Here is an 8,056-nt window from a genome sequence, read left to right on the forward strand (position 1 = left end):
CCCAATCACTTCATACACAAAACGACTACCGTAGTAGTGTCAAACAACCCGAAAATGTCATAACGAACGATCAGCCCTCCACCCTGCATATATGTGGTGTTTCTCCACACCCTTCCTCCTCCAAAACTCCAGAAAATAGTAGTAAAACATACAGCCCAATAACAACACAAAATAGTCCATAAAACAGTCTGCTACAAGTGAATAACTCGAACTCACGGCTTCCGATCACCGTCCCATGAGTTGTTATAACCGTAGAATGACTTACCATGAATTTATAGCATAAAAATGGATGAAAAAGAGCAGTAAACATACCTTATTTGTTGGATAACTCAACTCCTATCTTGGTTTTTCAAACTCTAGGTTTTACTCCCAGTTAGAACTTGAAAGGGAGAGAAAATCAATTAGGGTTTGTGGGTAATTTTTGGGAGGAAGTTTGCCGGGGTTTAGGTCTGGTTATTTCTGATATATAATGATGTTTATATTGCATGAGATAAGACCTTAAATGGTCTCTTTGACTGACCCGAAATTGCCTCTTTTGGGGCTCTTATTTAACCAAGTAGGTGACACGCCTACTTATTACCTAGCAGCCTGCGCAGTCTCGTAAAAAAAATATATATATATATATATATATATATATATATATATATATATATCTACTCCGATGTCGTATTAATAAAAGGTTTAACGCGTTAGACAAAAGACTCATATAGCTTCAATTTGATGGGTGGAAACCCCCATAACTCTAAGTATATTGGGAGAAAATCGTAGTTACATTTGACCTAAGATTCAACACATTTATGAATGTAACTTGTGATGACCTTTTTCAACTTTTGTTTCACAACCCACTTGACTTCAAATCATAACACACGTCTATCACACGACTAAAATAATTCACAACATAATCTTCTTATAATCTTAAACACCCTATTCTCGCCCCAAAAGTACATGTTACAACATTCCCAACTTGTCGACTTTCGACGAAACTTATTTTTTCAATTCATTTAGCTTCAAAGCGTTCAAATCCTCTTGGTACTTGGTATTCATAATCTTAAATATTTGTAACCTCTATTGTAACATGATTAACTTACTTTATGTACTGTCAAAGTTGATCTCATTTCTGAGCTTACATCAATTGACTTATGAATACTCTCACGTACGAAAACATGGGGTGTAACAAGGTAGGCCTGGTCTGCTGGGTTCGCATTTGCGAACCCACTGTTCGCATTTGTGAAGTATGCTGGGATGGGATAGGATCGTTGCAATTGCGAGGGTAACATTGGTCGCAAATATGATCCAAACTTCGCATTTGTGAAAAGTCCCTAAAGTCTTCAGTGCCGCAATTGCGAGGATTTATTCGCAACTGCGAGCAACTGATCAAATAGTTGGGAGACATGATTTTTGAGTTCATTCTCTCATTTTTGAACCCTAGACTCTATAGGAGACGATTTGGAGAGGGGAGTTTCACCTACAAACCTTGGCTAAGTGATTCTAATCTATTTCAAATCATATTCCATCAACATATCTTAGATTTTAACATCAAAATCATGTGAATCAAAGTAAAAATTTATGAAACTTTGTCAAGTTTTGTTAAAAATAAGAAATTGAGTTTTGAGAGTCGATTTGGACTCGAATTTTGAAACTAATCACATATATGAACTCGTGGGGTCATGGGTAGCCGGAATCTACCAATGGACCCGGGTTTTAACCTGGCAAGCTTCGAGTTGACTTTTGTTGACTTTTTGAGAAAAGTGTAAAAATCTTAACTTTATCTATTGCAATTTAATTCCCTAGCATTGTTTGATAATATTGAGTCAATTTTGGTTAGATTTGAGCTGTGTGGTGGCGGATTTTAAGGGAAAATCTATTTCCGAGTATTGAATTGGCCTAATTGAGGTATGTGTGTTGCCTAAATTCGTATGGGGAACTACCCCTTAGGATTTGGTATTGTTTGTTTCAATTGTGCTAAGTGAAATTCGTGTACGCAAGGTGACGAGTGAGTACATGGGTTGTACGTAGTAATTGACCGGTTTAGGCTACTTAAACTATTCCCATGCTTAAATTGAAATGCTCATTATGTTCTAAACTCTCACAGTCAAATTATCCTTAATTGTGTTAGAATATCCTTAATTGACTTAGTTTACTTGTTTAGTAGTTGTCTACATCCTACTTGCTAAATTGCTCCCATGCTTTAGTTGAACTTGTTGTTTCCTTTATTGTTACATGTCATTTCTTCATTGTTAATTACCATTGTTGAAGTAATTATTCTTGCTATCCCTTTACTTGTTGATTTCCATAATTCGAGGCTCATTGTTGAATATTATCTCTTTTGCGGTGAATTTAGTCGTATCTAATATTGTAGTTATACATTATTTCATCCATTGTTGAGCTATTTGGTGTTGAATTTGTGGAAGTAGTTAATACATTGAGGCGATATTTATTATTGTTGAAACATCTATCTTGTGGAGCATTTTTCATCCATTGTTGTTGTTGACATTCTCGTATTCGTTGTGTTGGAGCTATGGGCTATTGTTGTGGAAATATTGATATTGTTGTTGTTGGCAAGTTGTGCTATATGGGCACTTGTGGTGCGAATTATTATTGTGATATGATGTTGACGCGCATGCGGCGGTATAAGGCTTGGGTTGATGTGCATGCAGCGGTATAAGGTGGGACATATGTGCGTGTTGCTTGTAGGGGAACTACGTGAAGCCACGCGGCGTCATAAGGTGGGCTAAAGCGCGTGTAGCTATTTCAGAAAAACTGTTTTCAAAACCTATTTTCAAATGTATGGCTCACGCGGTGATATAAGGAAAGATTTCAGAACGGTGGTACAACAGTTTGGCTTGACGAGGTTGTCGTCATTGCCGCAACAGTCGCAGAAAAATTTTCATTATCAATTGCTTTTTTTCACTGTCCACAACAGAAGAATTCAATTAATGGCAGAAAATAGAACAATAAATAGTACTGTAATTAATGATAAACAGTACGTTTAATAAATAAAAACCAAAGTTATGTATATATTGTTTCACAATAAAACGATGAAGTTTTTATGTTTTTCAAATCGTTTCTGAATTGTAATACTCTGATGAAGTTTTTATTATTCAAATCAGAAATAGAAAAATTCAAACGGAATAGAAAACCACAAAGATTGTAATCTCCAAAGCAGAATATAGATTACAGTATATTAATAATTTATTAAGATTGATAGTGAAACTGCAGTACTATAAAATATATGAAACAACAAGTTTTCTGAAACAAGAAACAGAAACAGAAAAACAATAGTATAGCAGAAATTTAAATAATCAGAAACCAAATTTGAAAATATATTTCGGAATGAAATTGAGCTCATTAAATGCATAGTGTGCCCGAGGTGTTGGAATAACGTTGAAATTTAATCTGGGATCGAGGCATATGTATAGCCATTTCCTGGCACTGTTTCTGAAAAAATTATAAGCCGAAACCGAGCGACGACAGCTCGAAGCTTACTTTCTTTCCAACCCATTTAACACCAAGGGAAATGCTTTCTCAATATAAGCATATTCACTTTTCTTTCCACCACTTATTCTTTCTAAAGCAAAAGGGGCTCACTTTCCCTTCACTTTTTTCCCTCCATTTTTCGTTCACCAATCTTTTAATCCCAACACTAACTTCAAGCATTAACTTTGCAACGAAGAAAAATAAATGTGGGTTGATTGAAAAGGGAAATTTGCGCACATTTTTGTACACAATCAAACCCGAAAACATGAGCAAGAAAGTGGGATTACTTTGGAACATAGAGGGTTGAAATATTAACTGTCCAGCACTAGAGGCAGACAACTTAACGTGGCAGGACCTCTTCCCACTTGTTTCCCAAATAGTGGCCAATACACCTAGACATACAATCAGATTAGACATGGTCTTGTCCCGTTATCTATACTGACGAAGCTTTTCCGGCACTATCAAATAAAGTTAACCTACACTAATAAATGATCACTTATAGCGACTTTGATAAACTAATTAGCATAAAGTAGAATAAATAATCTATTATATTGGACAAAATTTATATATTGATAGTGTAGAACTATTTTATACTACAATTGAATATAAGTGATAGTCATCACATATTTACGTGCACTGATCCATTGATTGAATTTTTTCACGTAGCATTTGGGGTTTCGATTCTACAACTTTATTTTGTTTTAAAACACCTTTTGCAGCAGCCAAAGGATTTGTGTGCTCAAAGGTAAACAAACCTTTTTTCTATTTCATTGGCCCAAATATAATGCTTTTCCTTGCAATTATTGCTGGCTATGGTTTCCCCTTGAGAACTACCCAAACAAGTGATCATGTTTTCCTTTCTTTCATCCCTTTTTCTCCTCTCTTATTATTCTACATTATCCAACTGAATAATTTTCGTTAGCCCGCCTTCTTAAGAGGAATTACATTCCTTTGAGGATCGTCTCTCGTGCAGTTACTACATGCATTTTATTAGTATGTGTCTACTGAAGTATGTTGAATTGTGTTATTAATTATCACATTTAAAGTTTAAACTTAAAATTTTTATCAACAAATAAATGTTCAATAAAAAAGTTATTTTGGTGTCAATCAAACAGTTTTGGGTATTCACCTTAAGCGTATCGTATTGCAATTTCTCACATACACGCACCCAAAAAATTGTTTTTTTATTTTTTGGTTCTGAGTACCGTTTAAATTGGCAAAGTTTCCTAAAATTGCATATAACCTAATTGTCAAAAACATATATAGCCACTAATAGGAGTGGCAAACGGGCCGGTTGGTCGGATATGATTCGGGTCGAAAACGGGTAATGAAAAGCGGATAAATTATCCGACCCTACTTATATTTAATACGGATAAAAACCGGGTTAACCGGTGGATAACATAGGTAACCATATTATCCATAACTTATTGCATATGGGAGAATTCTTAGTGCCCCTAATTATTTGAGGAACCCGTAATTTGAGGCTTTACAAATATAAAAGTTAGACCCATTGGTTGCTCATTGGTTATCCATTTTCTAAATAGATAATATGGTTTTTATCCATATTTGACCCGTTTTTAAAAAGTTTATTATCCAACCCAATTTTTAATGAATAATATGGGTGGTTAACTGTTTTCTTTTAACCATTTTGCCAACCCTAGCAACTAATTAAGTCATCTAGGTGAAATATTCAGAGGCGACCGTATCAAAACCAATTAACGGTGGAATGTTTGTTTATCATTAACCTCATAATATTAGTACAAAATTTCAGCACGTATATTTGTCTAAAACAATCTGATAATAATACTAAAGAAAACTTTTGTATTAGCAAGTCATGCATGGAGTAGGTTCAAGTTGCAATCAGAGTGTGATACTCTAGAAGAAGTTATATATATCGTTTGTCAATTGTCAATGGCCAAAGATAAGATTACTTAATGGCGCATATTGCTCGTCAACTTTTCAATTGGAGCAGACAATTTTAGGCCTGGTCTCCATCACAATATACTGTTCCAATTTAATGTATTCTTTGTGCCGTATAGAAAATTATATTCATTAAATTCTATGTTGATATGCTGTATGAGTGTGTGACAGTGGGAAATTCATAATAAATAATTAGAATATCAATTTGTTTTTTCTTTTGGGGTCATTTCGTGATTCTGTTCCATATGGAAGCATCCAGGCGACTGCCAATGTTTATGATTGTCTACTTCTTTAGTGACGGATTCAACAATAAATCTGTAATTATGCGAAAATCATTATTTTGAAGTCGAGTTATGTATGTATATCGACAAAAATTTATAGATAGTAATACATTTTACCATTTACTTTTTCATATTCAAAATTACAATATTTAAATCCTGAATGAGCATTATTTAGATGTGCTTTATTTAAGCAGAATTTCATTTTCTTTTCCTGCTTGAGCGATTGATACATGTAACAACTAGAGTTGGTCTTTTGTTTTTAATTGAACACGTGATGGCTACAGACTACCTACTTTCTTTCCTCACATCATCTTACACATGGACTCACACTCTTCAATACAATACCTTCACTTTTAATCAATACACCTCATTTTAATTACTATTCCTTTGTTCATTTTTACTTGACATAAATATTAAAAATAAATTTTTATTTTGACTTGTCACTTTACGCATATTAAGAAAAGATAATTTTTTTTTCTGTTATACCCATAATATTTATTACTCATTTCAAAACTTTTTTTTAAATCTAATAAAATATGCATCAATTAATATGGGTATTATGATAAATTATGCACTTCATTTATTATTTCTTAAGGGGCGTGAAAAATTATGTCAAGTAAAAGTCAACGGAGAGAGTATATGCCTATTTTCGCATTACTAACATTAATTATCTCATAATGAAATAGCCTTAAGGGTGACTTAGTGGTCAAAGAGTTGGAGTGACAATTTTAGGAATCAAAATTCTGGTTCCGACGGATGTAGAGATGATACAAAATAAAATTTTCTCACTTTCCTAACCAATAATGAGTAAATTATCTGTTACGTGGGTTGGTATAAAGGCACCTAGTGGATGTGCTCAAATTAGTTAAGATAACAAGGTTCAAAAGAATTGTTGATTATACATTAAATTATTTAGATTAAAAGTACGAGGGAAAGTAGTACTTCCTCCTATTTGTGAAAGGATTACAGCTTTTTAACAATGTCATAATTATGCAATTATCTTATAGCTAGCTTAGATTAGACAAGTTAGATCCGTAGTCACTCTAATAAGCTGTAAGTACATCATAAAAAGTAAAGTAAAGAAAGCACATAATCACCTTAGCTGTCAATTATGAATTTGAGAGTAAGATGCTCATATGATTGAGGGCTCAACTTCCAAGGTAGTCAGCATCTCCTACCTCTAGTGACTTGAGTAATGACTTTTTCACACCCTTTTATAATGTCACTAATTTCGTACTATTGCTTTTTTCAAATATTTGGGAGAAAGGTTCTCCATGGATCTGGCCAATACCCCTCTCCTTGCCTGTAATATGACAGCATTTGATTCGAACACAAAATTCAAAAGTAAAAGATTAATTTAATTACTTGTAAACAAAACATTCGTAAAACATCAATATTATCTTTACTTTTGATATTCGGCTAAAAGTATGTGTATTTATATGTCATATAAACTAAGAATCCATCAAACTCTATAGAGAACCTGGTTCTCTATTAGTTCCCACAGAACACACATATACAACAGTAAGTAAATAATACAGCAATATTTTACGTGGAAAACTCTCAACTCATGGGATTAAAAATCACGACCTACACTCGTAAGATTTCAACTTCACTAACCGAACAACTTTAGATTACAACCTACTCTAACTTAGGAATTAAACTCTTTATCCCTCACCTACTTGCAATAACTCTATTGCATGCCTTTTTGTAATAACTCTATTACAAAGCTCACCACTTGACTAACTCTAGTCAAACACAAACACAAGGTTTATGGTTTACAAAGATATCCTACGAGATGTTTCTAACTAAGCTGAGTAGGAACTACAAGTGAATAACATTAACAAAGATGCAATAATACTTAGGACATTAGATGAACTCAGTGCTGGGATGTGATCCTTTATTCTGTTGCTACTTTGTTCTTCAAGCCTTGGAGTGAATGAAGGCTACCGCACACTTGAGAGAGAATTAATGATTTAGGGTTCGTAAGTATGTGTAATCCCTTGCCTCATGTTGGTAATATATAAGTGAGGCCATTGGGATGATGTAAGTAAGTATCTGGTACACAACATGCTTCAAAAGTGACTGTTGCACTGTTGCATGTATAGTGCAACAGTGCATCAACTTTAATAGTTGTAAGGAGTTGACTTGTACTGTGGCCGGAGGAACTGATAACTATATGTTCCCTCTGAAATTCCTTTGACTGATATCAATGGAACTTGTGCTAGACATGTGATTTGTTGTTCTGAGCACTCTAAGGCTTTGTATTAGGTTCCCTATTTGGTTCTCGTATGAATTTTGTTAAATCATCAAAAAACTAAGGCACATAACTTATCAATTTCCCTTTTTTTGATGATAACAAACTTAGAAGTGAAGTTACC

This window comes from Nicotiana sylvestris, chromosome 5 (assembly GCF_000393655.2).
Source record: "Nicotiana sylvestris chromosome 5, ASM39365v2, whole genome shotgun sequence".
Lineage (NCBI taxonomy): Eukaryota > Viridiplantae > Streptophyta > Magnoliopsida > Solanales > Solanaceae > Nicotiana > Nicotiana sylvestris.